Below are 21,732 nucleotides of genomic sequence, written 5' to 3'. Positions count from 1 at the left end.
AGCAAAGAGAAACACAGGGCTGTTCACTGCAGGACAGCCTCGCATGATTAATGACCTCCAATTAGGGCCTGGATGGCAGGTTTCATGGGTTCCTACTGCCCACACCGCCCTCGACTAATGATAATCTTTCTCAGGCATGCCTCAACAGCTCAACTCCCCAACATCAACAACATCCCAAACTGGGACAAGACGCTCTGCTGTCCAGTTAGGAAAAGGTCCGGAATACTGCCCACATGATATCATTTTGTGTTATTGGGTGACAAAACTAAGGCACATGCACATTAAGGGTGTTTGGAGGAGTTTGCAACCTAAATCAAGTTTTACACTACAAGTTATGTATGTTTCTTAACTATTGTATGTGCCGATAGACAACATGGAGCGAGCTGAAGTAACAATAGCATTGTTTTGTTATCTATGAAACAGCAAACATTCTCCTTATCATCATTGCTTTATATAACAAAATTAATAAAATAAAATAAACATGATTACATTAGCTACCTGCATATAATGATTTGATGGTTGATCTCCTTTTCCCTAGTTTGACTTCTTTTATGATCTGGCTGGCAAAATAATTTCCGGTGAAAAATCTTCCTATCGTCTGTCCACTTTCATCTTATGTGTGTGTTAGGACCATCAACGAGTAACAAGTTCAAGTCAGTTGATGAACTGGAAGCATTTGTTGCTGGGCTGCTGGACTTAATTATTTGATATTCCTCAGTTATAAATATGATGGGCTGCTTACTGATTTTCTCGTTGTCCATTTCTACCAACACTGTCAACCACAGAGCCGACAGAATCCACCTGCTTTAAAAATACCAATACAATCAACATCAATTTAAATACAAACCACTCAAAATGTGAGTGTTAAAAAATTATTTATCTGTGGAAAATAAAGTACGATACAACAGTACTGTTTCCTTTGCCAGTATAGACATATCTACAGAAAATCAGTAATTGTTTCTGAACAAAAGACTCATTGTGAGATTTAAAATCTCTTTTTCAAGAGTGACCTGGCCAAGAGGACAGCATAAAACATTGTTACAACAATAAATACAAGCAGACAAATACAACCGTCACACATTACAAAGAGCACAACCTCCAGTTAAAATGTAACACCAAAAAGTCACAGTCATACAATGGCAGCAAATATGTGTTTTACTCCTCTGATCATAATTCTAACACTTTGTATATTTCTAGCGCATGATAGTTTTGATAACAGCATTGACAGGTTTTTAATTATTAATTGGACTATTCTTAGCTGGTGTAATTGATCATGATTGATGTGTTTGTATTGAATGCTCTACTGTCTGACATGTATGCAAATGTTTGGATGTCCATTAAAGGATGGTGGTGTTGCTAAATAACAGAAAAGAGCATGTGTGCCAAGGAAGCTGGTCTGTCTTAATGAGTATTGTATTCTGTTCCACAAGGAACGTCCATTTGGGCAACATGCTGCCTGCTGGAATCAGTGCAGGCCTGGAAGAACCACTTCTGTTCATGGAGTTTTGACTCTGACTTAGCCCTCCAAAACCACTCTGTTATTAAGGCCTGGAAAAGGCTTCAATGGGTGGGGGAAAGGAAAAAAAAAATCTGAAAACAATTAAACACAAACCGCGTTTGTACTTGGAAAGGAGTGGCTGTTGTATTTCAATCCCAGACGACCTCTGGGATGCCACGGAAGTGCCATTAAAAAGAGAAAGGATGCGTGAACAGCTGTTTTCTGTGACGGCTCACACTGCTTACCATGATTTCCCTCTGTAAGACTGGGTCAGGATTACCACAACCCCCCGGCGGCTTGCTAAACTTTCTTCACATGGCGCACATATGACAGCGTTGCAGTTACATATGTCTGTGTGTGCTCATTTGTGTGCGCACTACTGTTCATATGTGAGGCAGAGGTGGTAATTTCTGCAAATGAATAAGTGCGTGTGCAGGTGTGTGTTTGTGTTATTGGAGACAGTCCAAAAAAAAAAAAAAGTCCACAATTTGAAAAGGCCTTTTCCACAGACAGAGAGTGGAAAGAGAAAGACATACATTTGTAAGATATAGAAAAATGAGTGGCCAAGCAAGAGCCACAGGGAGAAATGGAGAATGTGTATGTATGTATGTACAGTCGGTATGTGTGTGTGTGTGTGTGTGTGTGTGTGTGTGTGTGTGTGTGAGTGTGTGAGAGAGAGAGAGAGAGAGAGAGAGAGAGAGAGAGAGGGGGGGGGGAGAGACTGCTGGAGGAATGTGATTAGGTCTGTTTATGGACTTCTATCACTGACACACAAGAGCAGGACCACCTGCAGTCTGGAAGTCATTACGCCAGGGTCACGGGATATCCTACATGTAAACTCTGAGTCACTTCACCTCAAATTGGGTGTAAAGATCCCATTTCCTCCCATCGACAAACTGAACCACCTGCAGGGTGATAGGATATGATGTTGTTGAGGTCTACGGCCTCCATCACTACTCTATCATACAGCTACAATAGAGGGAGACTATAAGCAACTCTGACAGGCTGGAGATGTTGCTTGGTCACACAAAATCTATCAACTTTTAGTGTTAAGTTCAATTTACAATGTAACATCTACACTATGTAAACCTCCAACCACAAAATAACATATCATTACATCACCATCTTAATGATCCATGTAGAATTGTATGCAGCATTAATGTCTGAATATATTGTATGATGTGTCATTATTGCTCTGTGACAATGCAGCCATGTCAAGTTTCTATTTCAGTATTTTATGATTTCTCTTAAACAGTACAGTTCACTCTAAAACCTCACTGGATAATCCTCAGAGAAGCTCAGTAAGCCATTACTATTCAACTTTTGATAAGCAAGTTAGGCAAATCATTGGATTCTGGAAGTTTCCCCACAATATGCTTTTTAAATGAAAATGTGTTCAGGTGTCTCATGAATAATTTGATGACATAGTGAGTGTGTTGTAATTTGTTTTTTTACTTTTTTTCGCTGTAAATAGTTAAGTTGGTTCAATAGTACCCATAGGCCTCAGCAAGTGTTTTGGGAAAAATGCTGTAATTAATCTAACATGGACACAGAATGTGTATGCAAACTGATGTGACAAGTCTACAATGTGATTTTTTTAGCTTCAGCTGACATTAGCAGATGACAGAAATGTAACTTTGGAATTGGTGATCTAACAGAAATACTCCCTCTGAGTTGAAATGTTCTCAGGCATCAAGTCACACACAGAAACAAATGTGCCAACATTTCAATTTAAAATAGCAATGAACTGGAAAAACCAAAGAACATATTGTTACTAAGTCAAAATGTCTGTAGAAAAGAAAGGATGCACCTTAATATCAACCTTTCAGTGTCTAGAAATAATACCCATATATAAACAATGTACCAAATGAAGATGTGAAATCAGCATGACAATGTGAAATGTGGTTGCTCATTATGATGAGCCAAAGAGAATTATGATCTTTATGGTAAGTTTCAGCTCATTCCGGCCCACACAATTATTGTTTGGTTCACTCTCACCACCCTCATGATGTCATTTTTGGCTGCAGCAAGCAGCTGGGAAACATAGTGGAGGATTTAGCAGCTTAAGAGCCATGTTTCCCTCAGGACTTGGTAGAGACCAAAAACAGAGCTAAAAGAAGAGTGAATATTGGACTTACATTCACTATTGCCAGAAATCCAACTCCAAATGAGTAAAAATGTCACTATGCACCTGCTAGATGACTTAATATGCAAATGTTTCGGAACACATTTGCAATAAGAACTTAAAAGGTGACGTGTAAATAACAACAAAAGATCAGTTTCTGGACCTTTACAAACCTAAGCCTAAAAATGGATTTTGTTTGTGTCAATTTAATGTCAATTTCAATTCAAACAGTGCTGTGAAAGAACCCTCACAACTTCATATTATGTATTATTTTGTGTAATCATCTATTCTCTATTGTACAACTGTGTGCAAGCTGTATTGACATTAAAATGACACAAGTGCCAGATCTAGGATGAGATGGTGAGCGCATATGGGTGCGCTTAAGACATCTAACTATTTTGTTTTTTAGTTTTAGCTCTAAATCAAATGAATTAACTTCTCTGCTCTCATTTTTATTCTATGCCTTCCAGAATAAGTTTGAGTGAGGCAAACAAAGAAAAATAAAAATTTAGTGGACTGCCAGGAAACATAAGTGAGATTTCCTGATCATTCCACATACGACATTAACATGAATGTTTCACTATTATGATGGCTCAAATATGCCTCTCAGGTTATTTACTATTAACATTTTACAATGTATTTTTGGAATAAAACTACTAAACACTAACCTGAGCTTGGACTACCTCTCTTTAAAAAAAGAAAAAAACAACTAGAAAGTGACACTTAACCAGAGCTCTGACAATAAACAAAAGGGAAACACAGCCTCATATTTGTTATGTACACTTTTCACCCATCTCGTAGCTGGAAGGCAGACGAGCTGACAGCGTGTTGAATTAGATTGATGCATCCCCTCGGTCTGACAGTTCTGAATCATGGCTCTAGCCACACACACCACCAGCAGCTCTGGAATGTCTGATAAAATGATATTAATTCCACACATTAATGAGATTAATGAATCAGTGCAGCTCAAAGTAGAGAAACCAGCTTTTTCCTTTTTGTCTGGCCCTGAAATAATAACACAAAGGTAATTATAGTGCATCCATCAATCTGCTGCCGGACAGTCTAATTATCTGGGCATTTCTGAAGTGCTCTCACTTCTTCGCACCCATTTGTATTGTGTGATATGTTATTTTTTCATTAATGGAGAGCTCATCTGTGGCTCCTCCTGCATGTTACAGTGACTGCCTGTCAGCGGCTGCAGGAGCTATGATTGAGAGGTGAGGGTCTGGAGATTGAGAGATCCAAAATTTCCATGATGGATGAAGATGTCATACTGCTAAGAGGTACACATCATCGACTCATCGTGCATCTTGACAAAGCACTCTTATCCTCCAAAGGGAATAATGAGGATGCTGACAGCACATCCACTATAATCAATGGCTTTCAAATGAATAATCAACTCCACTAATTGAACAAAGAATTTCTTTGAGGATTTAGTCTCTGTAGTAAAACCTATGGCATAGACTAGAGTTTGTCTTTTACTGCAATGACATGTTTTATCTGCAAGCCATGTTGCACATCAGACAGCAAGTTAGAAAGCTGTATTGGTTTCTATTCTTTTTTTTAAATATAATGTTTGTATGTTATGTACTGTACATGTGTAACTGTGCAGATCTTGAACCTTGTTGCTGTATTATCTGAATCCTTTGCACCCTGTTTTAGTAAAAAACAGGCACCTGAAAATTGGAACGTACATTCTGATATTCAAGGGATTTGTAGAAGTAATTCAGATTTTCTGACGGAGCAGTGGTTCCCAAACTGGGGATCCCGACCCACACTACTGGTTGGCAAAGCTTTCAGGGTGGGTCATGAGGCATCTTGATTTTAAGGTGCACCAAGGGAACTGTTTATTTTTAGACAGTAGACCTATGTCTCAGCATTGCATTCATTTCAGTAAAAAAAAGCTAAATTGATTGATTTATTTTTTTAAGTTCTGATTATTTTTCAACCAGTCTTATCCTGCAGTTATAACAACCAAAGAGCTAATAAGATGGCCAAACAGCGAGGAGAAGAAAAGACTAAATTTGTCGATAACTAAGTCTATTAAGTATGTATGGTTGTTAATTATAAATAAATTTCATAAAATATCAGGAAAACTTGTCTCTGATGCAATATTTACAGGGAATAATCTGTTCAAAATTCATCCGAATCACTCAAACTTCCTGCAGTCATTGCATTTAGCAATTCAGTATTTGGGCTAATTGCACAGTTTCAGTTGTTCTTTACTGTTATTGTTATGCATTGAATATCATTTTACATATCTGTAAAAATATGTTACTTAGTCAGTTTACTCAATGATAGAGAAGGGGTCCCTCAAGGAAAAAAAATTGGAACTGCCATAGAGCACAGTGTAATAAAACAAACATGAAAATAACGATATCTGGAGTTCATTGCTTTTGTTTTGCAGCTCGAGAGTTGAGCAATTTCAACAAATGTATGCACATTAAGATGAAAACATTAGTTATATTACTTTGTGAGGTTTTTTTCTAATTGAAGTTGGGCAACAATGCTCTGCTCTAAGAAAATAATAAAACCAAAAGCCCCAAAGTCCTCCACATCTTTGCCAAAGCAGCTGCATAAACCACTACCAAAACTCAGCCTTCAGCTCCATCATCTGGATTGTAATGGATTTCCAAAACAATAATAATTAGGTGAGCTGACCGAAGCGGAACAAGGGTTGGCTTGGCCTTCCCTCCATCCTGACTAATTGTGAAGCATACAGAGAGCCACTTCCTGGAGCTTCCTCACTAATGGTCACAGACGATTGACATTTCAGAGCAAATAAAATGTCCCCCAGCTGTCTAAGTAACTGCGTTTATATCCCCTCTTCCGTCTTTTTTTTCTTTTCAATTTCAACAGCAAGAAACCCAGAAACTATCCTTCCAATGTCACACAGAGACTCCAACAGTTAACCTACAGTTTACATCCGTTTCTCTGAGTAACTAGGTTCCACTACACCTGAACAAACTATTACACAAAGTCTGTCTGTTACATTTCTTTAACCCATTGTTTAAGGAGGATGGAGCTGTCCAGAGTTTCCATTAGCTAAAAAAAATGAATTGAGAAATGCCTTTAAAAGCTTTTATACACCGAGCACACCACAAATCATTTGACAGACAATGTTATGATGTGTCTCCTGTCTCAGTGCAGGGCCTGGCTCGAGGGCAGAGTCACCCCTGTCTGATAAACACTCTTTTAGCTCTCTATAGCCAAAGCCTCGAGGGGAGTGAATGGGAAAATGTACAATCTGTGCTTGGGTTACAGCTGTAGAGCGAGCCACAGACAGGTTAATGGTAATATCATAGAGTGGCCTCAACTTTAATTTCAATAAACTCATAAAAATTTGAGACAAGTCATTCCACTTGATTCAAGTCTAGTAAATGGCTCATAAATGTCCATTTCTTTTTATAAACACTTGGATTTAGTTACTTATAAGGACTGGCAGAGGGACACTTACTCAAAAGTGGTTCTCCTCTTTGTTTTTGCATAGAGGCAGCACAGATGACAGTTAAATAAACAAATGAGGAAGAACATAAAACAAGACGCAGAGCTCATCCTGTCAGTGTCAGAGAGGCCCTTACTTGTACACACCCACACAACATAATGAGTTTCACATACATCATCTCTCATCTCTGGCCCCTTGTCCCTCTGCCTTTTAAGCACTTTTCTTTATAGTGAAGTCCAGATGGATACCGCTGGGCTGTGACTGACCAAATCAGGGAAAATGATGGCCTCAGACCCCAACCAAAAAAAGTTACGTTTACACATCTATTACAAAAGAAATAGCTATAAAACAATGAAGAACATTCCCTGAGCATAGAGTTACAACCATAAAAAAGACTGTCACATGCATAGTTAAAAGGTCAAATATATAGTTAAAAGCCCCGAGTCATGTCAAGATATTTTATTCTGTTGTACTTTTGTGCAGGCAATGAGCCAGAAAGAGCCAGAGAAAGACACTGTTGCTGTATTCACATGGATTTAGGTAAACAGTAGACTGCAGACAGACAACATGGCAAAATCAAACAGTCCGATGGAATGGCGGGATGGCAAAACAAAGCACACATGACACTATGTTGATATGGCCATGCTGTGTTGTTTACAAAGAATGGAGTAAAATGTACTATATATTATATATCATAAAATCTGTTAGTAGGCTACATTAAAAGCTATCCAGATAGCTTACTAAGCTAATGCAGCTAAGCTAAAGCTAGATATCCAGTTTGCTGTCTACTGCCTGAATCCATGTGCAGTATATCGCATTTGCTTTTTAGCACTAAAGTAGTAAGGAATAGTAACTGATTGCAAGGGCTACCATGTTTTGATATGTTATCTTGTGTATTTTATTATGTACTTAAATGTATTCTATTTTATGTACTTTCTTGACTTCTGTATAGTGTATCTGTTTCCTGAAAAGCACCCTATAAATAAAATGTATAATAATAATAATTATTATTATTATTGTTATTATTGGTGTTTAAAGCTCCATTATTATTTTTTGACCACTAGGGGGCAGAAAAACATCACATCAACCCAACAGGACACCACTGTATCACGGACATGTTAAGATGCTGTCTATGCTTATAGCAAAAAAAAAAACCAAAAACTTACTTACAAAAACAGCAGTTGTTTAATACGCCTGAAGAAAATATTGATAAAATCTATCCAATGGCACTGTCATAAAACATTCCCACCATATTGCCTCAACAGACCCACGCGCTCCATATGTAAAAATCCATAACAATTTTGATCACAAACATAAAAAGAAATATTACCATTTTTCTTGTCTTCTCTGTAAACAAAAACTATAACAGAAAGAAAATAAAGGTAGTAAATGCTATAATAAAAAGAATTTTGCCAGAAGGAGCAAAATCTCAAAACATATGCTAATGTCTCTCACACTCTGTCTTACACACACACACACACACACAAAAAAACCTTTTCACTTGCTCAATCTTTCTCTCTCACCTGGTGTGTTCAAAGTGAGATGATCCCTAGAGGTGAAATTTGGGATAAATCAGACAAAAACATCTGTAATCTGAGCCCGGAAAATAAACAAGCAGCCCCACTGATGAGCTGTGCCTTACATTTCTCATTGTTTTATCTCAATTTTCATTGCAAACTCCTTTGGCCACAGGTTTCCCTTTGTTTTAAGACAAGATGGACATTTTCTGGACAGACAGATTTACCACTGTTTGAGGTGTTTGGCCAATGAGACGCATTCTTAAGTTTGTTTCAGAAAACATGGCAGTAAACATCTACACTATGGAAGGGACAGCATTTCTGTAGGGTACACCTTCTTGTTAAGAACTGAGAAAAAGGGTCACAATAAGTAAAATGCGATCCTGATTGTAAATGTTTTATACTACTTCTTTTGTTTTTCCTGTGTGAAGCAGCTCTACAGAAGTGAAGCTTTACATACGCAATGTTTATCTTTCAAGTGAACTTCTGCTCCACCAATATTTATGCCCCAAAACAACTAAATGAATGGCAAAACTTCACCTGTGTCCATTTTTTTGATGGATTACATAAGCACTTGTGACAAAAAAAAAAACTAAGCAATTCTCACTGACACATGCTAAGGATTGAGAAAAAATATTCCAACCTAGTCCATCAAAAATAAAGTATTTGGATTAATTTAATACCACCCATTGGCGGTCCCAATTTGTACAAATGTCAAAAGGTTTTGAGACACACCCACCCACAACAACACAACATAAGTAAATGTGACGGATCCAAAATGTCCCATGTGAACGCCACATGCCTCATCCGCACTGTGACAAGGGACTTTGTGCCTTTACACGAACATAAGGAATCCAGCTCATCCAAGACTATAGCATCTTTAAGTTGAGTTATTCGCTGCAGCGTCTGATAGATCACCTTCTCGGTTTGACTTGTGTGGTTCGAGGCGGTTTCATTTTCCAACCCTCTCAGAAGTTATCTAAATGGATTGTACAATAATCTGTTGTGCCCTGAAACCACAGAGCAAATAATTATTCTGTGTTCAAATGTTTGACAGGAAAAATTAGTAACAATCACCAGGAGAGCAGGTGTTTTTCTTCCCCCCCACCCCACCCCAGCCCCCAACTCCCTGAGTGCCCGCAGCAGAAAAGGCTGTGTACAAGGCTAGTATTGATTTTGAAACCATTCGACAAAGAATAAATAAGACGAGAGAGGAGAGAGGCCTTAGCCATGAGCTTTTTGATCAATCAACATGTCACAGCTGGAACTAAATTCAATTCTTATTTATCAAAATCCTCTGCTTGGTTAGAATGCTATGCAACGATGCTTTGCAGCGGGCCTTAACAGTCCTTTGAGCCACAAGCATCACTGTCACCGGCATAGATTTCATGACGGAAATACTTTGCTGTGAAATCTTTATCACGTGAAGACAATAGATTCATTTGTATTGAATGAGGTCATGTATTCACAGAGATGTGAGACACGCTGCATTCTGTATTCATACATAAGATTGCCAGTGTCAGGGAACATGCAAACTGCTGCGGACTGAAATAATATACTATATTGCATTTATGTCCACAGATGAGCAGCTATGACTTTTCATCACCGAGGATCAGCCACAAACCCTCTAATTTCTGACAACCTTCATGTATGTTCATAAAAACAGAGATCAGAGGTCAGGATCTAACTAGTGATTTCACAACAATACAGTCTGATGAACGCGGAGCACCCGAAGCACCTTCACTCAAACACGCCTGATTAAGAAATCCATTTTCTGTCATCTACCCATGAAGTCAGATAAAAGCCGTCTTGACATGTGTTATTATTGAAGTAAATGGAAAAGAGGTCACGTTTTTACAGCTGTTCAACAATCAACCCACTCAGACACCTTTGCTCCACCACTATGCCTTCATACACCTCCACTCAAACCATGCTGCTCTCTTTGCCACTGGCACTGTAATATTTTGTTAAGTACAAGAGGTATGGGATGGGGGTTAGGGACGGGACGAAACCCACTTTGACAGGTCAGCCATCCATCACAAGGTTAGCAGAGACAAACACATATCTGTGGGCAATGTGAACTGAAAGAGTACACTCAATGAAACATAGGAGGGATATGAAAGCTCCATACAGACGGATGCAGAGCTAAAATGAGGACTCAGTACCTTCTTGTTTTTCGGACAATGCTAAATACCAAGCCACTGGGTCAACAACATGAGATAAATATTACAGCATGCTTATCTACATATCAAACACTCACATAAATTGCCTGTGTAAGAGATATAAGAATGAAGGCAAATTAAAGCTAATGCTCTTCTGATTGTAATAGCAGGTTATTGCTGTGGATTCTCAAGGATAATTTCTGCCCCCACAAGCTTGAGTAGTATCAAATATCATACAAAGACAAAGAAAATGCTTGTAAATAGCCAACTTAAAGCTGTATTACCCAACTCACAAACTTGTCCTGCTGGTCAGGGCCTTATGATAACCTTTTATCTCTTGCTGACATTTTGCTGACCTGATTTATAAAGTTTGTGGATTTACTTCCTGGTCAGTAATACCAGTACAAATACACAGAGTTCAACTCTTTCAGTGGTCCTGCTGAGGTTTTATGCCATGGAATCTTAACCTAAAACAGAATTAACATAAGTCACATGTTAATTCTGTGTCGATCACATGTTACATTGCCTTCTACCAACAGATTGAATTATATGAGGCAGACATGCACAGGTCACACTGCAATGTGCTCTGTCAATTTTCCCATCCTTCTTTTCCTTTGTGAACTAAACACCCATGTCCTGTTCCCATGCAGTTTTAGCTTTGATGATAAATTGATTATCAAATAACATAAAAGTGGTGTAAATCTGCAAGATTAATGCCCTCTGGTGAGGGCTTAAGGTGAGCAAATTCTCCCATGGTCCACTAACAAGATGCAAGCACAGAAAGTGGGATAACAGGAAAAACAAGTTTTGTTAACAGGTTGAAATATCGGGGCATCCCAAATGTAACGATTGTAGAGAATGTCATTTTGATATAACAGCAGTTAATAAAAGTGTCTGCAATTTCTTCCTCGACCAAAAGGCAGTCATGACTCAACAGTCATGTACAAAGCTGTAACAGTAGTTTCTAAATTCCATGTGGCAAACTACACCACAAATGTCGGCGACGATATTACATTCTTTCATGGCAGCATTATAAAAAAAACATGTGACAGCACCAGGAAATCACCATCGCATAATTCTGGCCAGACAGAAAGAGACAGATGGAGAGAAGGAAAAATAAATTAAGTTGATATTTCAGATGAATATCTTAGAATGGAAATATTTATCTTGAAAATTGATTTTGCTAATATACCCTCTTAGATGTGTGAAAATAAAGAATCATTAGAGGGAAGGTGTTCCCGTGACATACCTACTTTACAACAGTGACTATCATGAATGAAAGCTCATTCCCAAATGTGTGAATAATCAATTTGAAATGCTTATGACAATTAACAGTGGAGATGCAATAAGAGCTGGGTGTTTTGACAGCTTAGATTTGGATTAAACCTGGCTTAATAGGATCATTTTTCTCACAAAAGGTACTCCTTCAAACCAGTGCAATCAATTATTATGAATTATACATGCATTGAATTAAGTGTCTAATGTCATTAATATGTCTCATTAGTTTGCATTGAGTGCAGGAGATTTTCCCCTGTGTGACTCCTCCATCAAAAGGAGGATGTGAGGGGGGGTTGGTTGGATGGGGGAGAATAACAGTATTTGCATTGAGCAGAGGCGCCATTGTGTCAATGTCAAATGGAGTGTTTGTAATGTCTCTCTCTGTTGCTGCAAAGCATGAGCTTTATTCATTTCAAATATTTTCAGTGATGCATTAGTGTCAGGATGTGTCGGTTCCATTTCTCAGAGACGAGCAGAAGCCTGACAGCCCAGGCGGATGTGTAAATACAACAGAAAACACTTAACTATGAGATCATCTGCACTGGGTTATTAATCTTGCTTTTTAAGGGCCTGTGTGGCCTGACTCCATCTATGATCCTCCTAGCTTTGTGTTGCTATATTCTGAACCATGTTATTCGGCCAAAAAGAATATCCATTAAGGAGATGGATGTATTTTGGGGATGGTTGGAAAACAAAAGGAACACACAAGTGCTGATTGGGTGGGTTATGGGTTAAGGGCACATTCACAATGGGCGTCTTTGTTTGGATGGGATACCACACAGGGCATAATGGCTGCAGTTGCTGTAAATCCACACATCTCACTAGTTGATGAGTGAGTCCTCGCCCAGTGAAAGAGGCAGGGGAAATCTGCAGAAGGACTTAGAAAGACCAGGCTTCTAAAACTGTGCTAAGTGTCTATATTTTGGATGACTTTATAACAGAAGCAGCCTACTTCACATTAATACAGTTACACACATCCACACTTGGGAACTGGCAAGCACACTATTGCATGGTATTGATATTCCCGGTCATGTCCCTCACACAGAATGGGTTCCAGTCCTATTTATTCAAGGCACATCTCAAAACTTAAAACAGCCACTAAGCATGTATTGCAATGCATTAAATACTGATACCTCACATGAAAAATGAATCACTATTTCTAGCATCTTAGACTGCTTGAAAAAGATAATCTGCAATTGCTTATCCTAAATGTATTCGTAACAGCTCACTGAGGTCATTCTCTGTAATTCCAGCGCAAGCCACAGCATATAATGCCCGTATTTATTCATAACACTGACTTCTAGACATGCAATGACCCATGTATCATTTCTGGTGGTGTTGATTCAAGGAGTGATGACATGTCTCAGTTGCAAGGCCACAAGCACTAAAACCACAGGCCAATGATGCTTTGTAACTGCAGTTATAGCAATTCATGTCCATGGCATTGATATTCTTTATGTCCTAAATGTTAAACCATGGAGAGACTGTCGCCAAATGACCAGCAGGGGTCAAAGCAGAGGTAAATATACAAGCAACACATACTCTTTTTTCGATTTTTTCTTTTTTCCTCATTCAAATCTGACAGGCTGTAAAAAGGCAGATAGGGGGCAGTCATGCAGCCTTTTACATAGGACGAGAGGCTTCTTATGAGGGGACACAGCAACTGTAGCCTTGTTGAATTCAATCCAGGTATGCTTCAATTAATTAGAACTAAATAAATAATGTGCAAGGAGCCTATTTAGAGGTTTTATTCTCAAGACATAAAAGCCATTAATTATCAGGGTCAATGTGAGAGAGGGAGATAACGGAGAGCGAGGGTGCATCGGAATAAGTTAAACAGGTAGAATTCTAATTGTGGATTAAAATAGCAAACTTTATCACTGCATATGAGAAATAACATAAAAACTACTGATACATTTTTCTGTTAATGGTTGTCTGACAGATATCATTGCTCTAAAATGGAAATTAAGTGCACAACTGAAACAAATAAAAGACTACAACATTCCCCTGAAATTACTCTTCCTTGTTTTTGAGTGTCCAGGGAGGCAGGTGAAGTCTGCCCTTATTACCAATGTCAGAGATTCGATTAAGCACGGGGAAAGCAAATGATCCCAATGAACTAATGATTAATCCGGCAGGTCTATTTACTAATGTACCAGAATGCATTAGAGGCATAAGTTAATGGGGACAGGACATCAATTCAAATACAAATGAACCACATTTGCATTGGACGCTTATTGACTGGTGTAACAAAACGAATTACAAAAGGTAATCTACTTATAAACCTTAGAGACGGATGAAACATGATTCCCAACATATCTACAATTTAACTTGGGCCTATTCTTGCCTCCAGAAATGACAGCATCAATACAAACAGATTGATCGGTCTGTCGTCAAAATCAAGCATCCATTCAAATTAAAAGAGAGGCTAGAAATAATTAACCTGATTTCCTGTCAGTGCATAAAGACAACAGCTTACTCTGATTGGGCGAGACAACTTGTGCACCCTACTCTGTAAACTATAACCTGTAAGTACGATTAAGCATATTTGGATGAATACAAGATTATGTGAATCAATAAAAATCTTTTTCTGTGTGTACTGCAGAGTTAACTGACTTTCCTTATCCCTTTAAGTGGCAAAACATTTTCCCACACTTTTCTCTGCCAGGCAAAGGACAGTGTGGGGGATCGCCAGAGCTGCCAAAGGCGACAGTGCTATGGCACTCTTGAAATGGCTCCAGTGGAGCACAGGGCCTTCCCTAGGGGTGAGTAAAAAAGTTTAAAAAAAATAAAATACTCCTCCTGCTTTGTGGATGAAAGGCCCAGACTTAATCCTCGCTTTGTTCTTGTACATAGATGAACATGAAAGCCCACTTCTGTGGATTGCTTCTCTCTGGGCCCTTGGGTACAGCGCTGGACCCAGAGCACAGTCTTATCAATAATGCTGCGCTCTTAACTATAGGCTTAAATTGGTGGAAAATATTCCACAATTTGACGGAAATCTATCCATCCCCTCATCCCAGCGGTAATGACACTTTTGCTAGCTTGTCTAATACCATCTAGTAAGTGATTTTTGTAAGGGGAGGAGGGGGGTTTAAAAAGAGAAAAGCAGCAGTTCTATTTGATGTTTCGATCTGGGATTGATCTCAGAGGAAAGACTCACATTCTGAAAGTAGGATTATTGGCTTCACTGGCTCTCCTCAGATGTCAAAGATCTTTGAACAGCCTTGTAAAGTGCACTACTTCCAGGGTGCTGGTGAACTGCTTATGAACTCATCAAAAGAGCACCTGTCTCCATATTAATGAGGCGCCATGCACTTGACAAGGGTCCTCTTCCCACACATACCTGTCCCCTTGAGAACCTCGCCGCTTTTCCTGGAAACCGCAGAACAAGGGTGCTTCTCATTCTCGAGCCAGTGTCTCCTCACATTCACACTTTGGAGCAAACCCACCAGATCATCCGAGGTACAGAGTGCCACACTGAGAGTAGAAAGAATAAGAAACGATGATCAGAAAGACAGCGGTGCAGATATAGATATTTAAAAACACATGCTACAATGGAGACTTACATTCAGTGCATGGCATAGTGTAAGGTTGGAAGACAAACAGACGACAATACATATTTCAGACTGTATGTTCAACATCTGAACAGAGCCTGCTGGTATGGACCAGAAAGCATCTCTGTACTATTAAACAGGACATATATCACTTTGTTTTATACGAAGTGGGCTAAATATTCAGTTGTAAGTCAAAACCACAGTTGAGATGTCACAAGCACTTTTAAAACAGACTGTAATTTAAATAAAATGCAAACCCATGGTCTCCTTTCTCTGTTTCCGAAAATATAAAGCTGCAAAACATGCAAATAAAAAATGATATAAAATACTAAATAAATAAGAGTAGGCCTATCTCTTACAATGCTTCAACAATTTTCAACAACAGTAATGCAGCATGTCCACTGCATGCTACCACACAGCTAGACTCAATCTAACTAGCACCTTTTTGTTTTTTTATTAGCAAAAGTAGTGGCTTGTGCCTCAAAATTTTTAGGTACCACGTCAGTCATGCAAATTGAACTGTTACTAAAAGGCAGGTTTAAAAACACTGCAGACCACTTGTTGAGAGAACTGTCACTTGCACAACACAGGACATACTGCACAACGCCACCAACATTCTTAAATAATCGTAACGTATAATGCAACCACAATCTTTGCATTCACCCGACCCCGACTTTTAAAAATTGGCGGTTTGCAAAACAAAGTAGTTCATTGGTATTCAGCTCAGAATCCCGTTTAGACTGAGGAGTGTGCTAGCTAGCTAATTCTTGACTATGTCATATTGGTTTTAAAGCCTGGCGCTGTTCCTGGGGGGTTGGTTTGCGCACAGACGCAAAGGCAGAGTCGGGGTGGGGTTTTGTAGAGAAAGACGAGAGATGCAAACACTGGCATGGCTTTACGGAAGAAACAAGTTATGTAACGCAATATCAAACTACTGTATATCAATAAACAGTACTGTCTCATCCTAAATCTTGTTGCAAATACACTAATATACCTTTTAAAGTCAACATACGGCCCAGCCATATGACAGAACAAATCTTGCACTTGCAAAAACCAAAACATCCTGTGGCAGTGAAATAACATCTACGCCCTCTTTTTTAACCATATCCTATTGGAATTACTTTCCCTGGGTTGCATTCTTATGCCTTTTTAAGTTGTTTTATGGTGAATTCCTGTTGTCATTTCCCGAAATACACAATGTGTTGTTTTACTTGAGCCAACATCGATATAACACTTGGTGCAAAATATGGCTTAAGTACACCACTTATACAGTCACAAAAATAACAGTTATTTTAATAAACAAATCCATCTCATATTATAATATTTCCCAGGTCACAAACAGAATTTGGTGAAATCACATGGGGAGTTTGCAATTTCCTTGTATGCTTGCTCATATAATGACAAAGTTATTCTTCACATGATCAGCAAATCATATATGAATACAGCAAAAAAATTACACAAATACTGTGATAGAAAAAGAAGTGTATGGGTTTCTGTTGGAGGATGGAGGTTATAGTGATAACAGTGGTCATACGGGGGGGTGAGTGGTTGTGGCTAAGTCTGTGTTGGTGGAGGAGTAGGGGGTAGCGGCATGGCTGAACTGTAATTGATAATGTAAAGGCAGATGGAGGTCTCCAGGGAGACAGAAAGAATCCAAGCAGATGGCCAAATTGCTGCTTATTTATGTGGAGCAGAGGACTCAGCCCCCTTGTCCGCATGGTATGATGGATCATTACAGCTCTCTGTGCATAAACACCAATATGCTTTTAAATCTGGAAGGCAAAGCTGAAGAAAGCCAACAAGCAAAAGTGCCATATTTCAAAGGTGCTGTCATGAGCATGGAGGAGGAGGGGTTACGGTAAACAACCTATGCCACGATGAATCTAATTAAGGCCCATCCACTCACAACCTCTACTGTCTACCTCCCTTACCACCACAAAAACGTGGTTAGGGATCTGCTCAATCTGTACTTAATGCTGGTGAGTAAACAAATTCACCAGTTAAGGAGCTGACAGTAACAGACATCTTTCCCATTGAGCACCAGTGCATTACAGTGCATTTTCTATTTTTTCAGCAGCAGCAGCAGCAGCAGCAGCAGCAGCAGCAGGAGAAGTCAAAGTAAAATGTACACACCAGCACCCATTCTCAAACACACACACACTGCCTCGTGTTAGTGGTCATTGCGTTTTGATGACACACACTGCCATTATCTTCGATCAGCTGTTGTGTGCGCAGACACTGACAGATCGGTTAATATGGTTGAGGCCCCTTTGATCCCACCCTGTCCCTGGGTTAACTCTATTAATGTCACCCCGAACAACCTATTTCATATTTACTAAGTCTCTTTCATCTCCCCATGCAGTAATTGGTCTCCTAATGTGAGAGCACTGGTGTGCAGGCCATCCATCGGACTGAAATTACAGAGCATGCTCTCCCTTCTTCTCATAAAGACACTTCAATACTAACAAGCTTTTCAGTGTTGGGGATTGCAGCTTAAGCAACCGTTCTAAATCATTTGGGCAAAGGTGTCCATCTTTGGTAAAAATAAATAAATAAATAAATAAATAAATAAATAAATACAATGATAAAAAATGTATTAATTGCATTAATAGAAGACAAACAGCCCAAAAAACTAACAGCTAGCACAAGTGATAAATTGCTGTGTCTCTGTTTTCAACAAAAGATGAAAGATAGATGTATAGATTCATCACTAGAATTAACGTAAATTAGATTTGTTCTCTGAAACATTTAAAAAGATACTGAACAGAACTTATACTGATGATTAATGCTTCAGTTTTATGTTTTTAATGTATGTAAACTCGGATTTCATTGCATGATTTAGAGTTATTCTGATCTTATGAACTAGTCTTCTTCATAAAATCAAGGGCTTGGCTGTGTGATAACCAGGATAACTCAGTTATGTGACATTCAAAATATTGAGTTACTGCTGTTTATTTACTATCAAACCTCTAAATATGCGCTATACTGTATACTGATTTTATATATATGTTAATAGGATTGTGTATGGTTTTTGAATAGTTAAAATGGTTGTATATGTTATAGAGAGAGAGGGCATCTTTTACCTTTTAGTATTAGTAACTAGTATTTTTAACATAAACACTACAGATTAATGAAGTGAAATTGTACGCATTTTACAGTAGCTCTTATGAAAAGGCCATTTTTTGCTTTATAGAGTCCTAAACGCAAACAGAACTGGAGGCCTGAAAGCTATCATTTACTATCAGTGAAGATGTTGGATACAGTTATTTGGGGAAAAAACTTTGCACAGTACAGGAAAGTAAATGTGTCATTAAGTGGGGAATGTATAACACCTCCCCGGGCCTCCCATATTTTAGCTTCCAGAGTAACACCAGCAAATATTAATATTTGCTTTTCATTTCAAGCAGCAGTGGCACTCTGTTCAGGAGGAGTGAAAAAGGGAGGAGAGCTTGAGTGTGGCAAATGTGGCCTTCAGACAGGATATTATAGTGACTAAGTGTGCTTTATCGGCCAATGAAAAAGAAGTTTACTGTAACAGAGGATATTTTTTTTCCAGCGGTAAAATGAAATTAAATGTTAAAAGACTCATATTGTGAGGCCTCATTAGTGCTGACTGTGAGGTAAAGGCTTTCTTTGTTCAGACACAATGATTGACAGACGATGAGAGAGTCACCCTGTCACAGCAACTGCCACCATGTGTCCTTCTCAGACTTGCTGAAAGCAGTAGCACTAGTGTTGGGGAGGGCTTACTTAACACCCCACATTACACTTCCAGTCACAAAGAGAACAATCACGACGTGAAAGAGCTATCGCACTGTGGAAGCACTTTGGGTTCTAAACGGAGAAGTTAAACCTGAGTAATTGACCCTGTTTGGAGAGCTGATATCCAAAGCACCAAACACTGTGAGACATCACAAGGAAGCTAATCAGTAAGTGATTTACAGCAGTGGGGGCCTTTACACCCATTCAAAGAAGTTCTGCTTTTTTCTGTTGTAGTTTTTGTCACTATAGCTATAGGTTTATCATAAAATCATATTAATCACTATTATTGCAGAGACTATAAACAAGAGTTCTCAGCAGGAGTAGGCTCACAATCAAAAATGTAAATCTCTTATGGCTCTCATTATTAAATTAGAACAGTACTTTTTTGGTGTGGGAGAACCATCGTCATCTGTTGCTGTACAGGGCAGCGTATCATTCAAAAAATAACGACACCAGTATCCTTGAAGTGATATCAATACCAAATGATACCTTTTATCTACTTCATTTGATGCCCATCATGTAACACATTCTGTTGCATTAACATCAAACAGTCATGGAATTCCTGGAAAAGTTATGAAATTAGAAAAAATGTTTTCCAGGTCTGAAAATGGTATTTGGAAAAGTTCTGAAAATACTTTTTCTTTTCTTTTGTTTAAATACTGCTTAAAATATGTTCATAAAAAATCCCCAAACATGTTTAAGGTAACATAAAATCTGCCCCTTTTAATATAGAATTTAAATTCTAGTGCTGTGCTCTATGACAGATGAAACGTCAGTAGTATCACATGATTGGCATTTGCTGCTAGTTGGTAAAAGGGATGTCTAACTTCCATTAAGTCATGGTAAAATCCTATGGAAAAGTTAAGGAAAAATTTTGAAGATTCACTGGTAAAATATGTGGGAGCCCTGATCATATTATGCATGCTCTTATTGTGATGGCCCACTGGCAGATAGTGGCATAAAATACAGCGCTTTTCAATGTATGTAATATTCATTCATTGTGCAAAATAAGAAAAAAAAACTTCAACTTATGGTTGATTTTCTTTGTACATTTTCACTGTGACACTAAAAAAAGAAGAAGATTGGTTTATGACATTGGCGGAAATCAGCATGGTGGCAAATTCAGATATTTCATTTTAAGGCCAATGTCTGCCGATACCAATGACGTGTCAATATTATGGTGCATCCCTAATTTAATGATCATGGTTGACAAATTATGGGATGAAGCATGTGTACTATATGCCATGGCGGCCACTATGAGACTGATATTGTTTTAATACGATAAGAACTTTTTCAACTGCTGTGAATGAATCCGTAAAATAATAATGTGAGGTGCTGAATATGCCTCTGACATAGTATCAAAAACATGATCCCTCTCAGCAGGAACTACAGACGAGTACAGAAGAAAAACTAAGCCATTTGTTTGAAATATTGGGCAATTTTCCATCAATCAAAAAAAAAATCATTCCTTATCCTCATGTGCAGTAAAATCCCAGAGGGGCACTGATTTCACACGCAACAAATAGGAGGCGGGTGACTTGACGAGAAAGAGGGAAAGAAATGTTTCAGATTTCGGAGAGTGCCCACTCATTCTACACTTCAAAGAGAAATGTATGATTCTGCTAAAATGGTGTCAGTGTCTGCACTCAATTTTGGTAATAACTTGCTACGGGAGAAAAGAAAGAATCTGGAAGCAATTTGTGACAGTACAGCCAAGTTTTCCTTTTCCTCCAACGAAAGTTATTCTAACTATTGACCTTTCAAGGGCTTGAATGGCATTTCCAAGCATTCTGGGATGCCACTGCTGCTCTCAAACGGAACTTTTTAATTCTGTGCGTCAGTGTTGTTTTAGGCCTCGTCTCCTGGGTAAAGCACTTAAACTATTACTGTATGCTCGCTCTTTTACCGCACTGTCTGGACAGTGGGCCTTTCTGCAATGTGTGTGCTGTTGCTAACACATTATAAAATCTGTTTCAAACAACCTTCATTCTGGAGGATTTTTATTTCAAGCAAAAGGAGGCACCTAAAAATACATGTACTTGTTTTCAGTTTTCACTAAAAACTGTGGAATTTTGCCATTTTTACCATTTTTCCACATCAAGTCTATCGCACCTGAAAATTGCCACTTAAATGCCAAAACAGACACAGAATTCAGTTGTCCTCCATTCTCTATGATGTGTTTATACAACCTGCTTCCTTTTACACTGCTGCTCCCTTGTGGTGTATCCAGATATGATAGGCTGGTTTGACAAAGTGTAAATCCAACAGTCTCAGGTGATTAATTAGCAACAGGAAAAGAGATGGATGTTGTGCTAATTCCTGTTGCAAGAGTTAATAAATGGAAGCTTAACTAGCTTTTAATAATAGAAAAACAACAACAGCTCCCAA

The 21,732-nt window shown here is 38.6% G+C and overlaps 1 long non-coding RNA gene across 1 annotated transcript in view; it reads right to left on the bottom strand.

Annotated features, from left to right (window-relative positions):
- Positions 1–21,732, bottom strand: part of LOC148190451 (uncharacterized) — a 229,821-nt gene that overhangs the window by 131,366 nt on the left and 76,723 nt on the right. The window contains exon 3 of the long non-coding RNA XR_015777494.1: positions 15,372–15,505. This is a non-coding gene — a long non-coding RNA (uncharacterized LOC148190451). The remainder of the gene's footprint in view (positions 1–15,371; positions 15,506–21,732) is intronic.

The sequence above is a fragment of the Plectropomus leopardus genome, chromosome 1, assembly GCF_026936395.1.
Source record: "Plectropomus leopardus strain MGB_pleo_1.0 chromosome 1, ASM2693639v1, whole genome shotgun sequence".
Lineage (NCBI taxonomy): Eukaryota > Metazoa > Chordata > Actinopteri > Perciformes > Serranidae > Plectropomus > Plectropomus leopardus.
The sequence above is the reverse complement of the archived record's forward strand: the minus strand, read 5'-3'. Positions and strand labels throughout refer to the sequence as shown.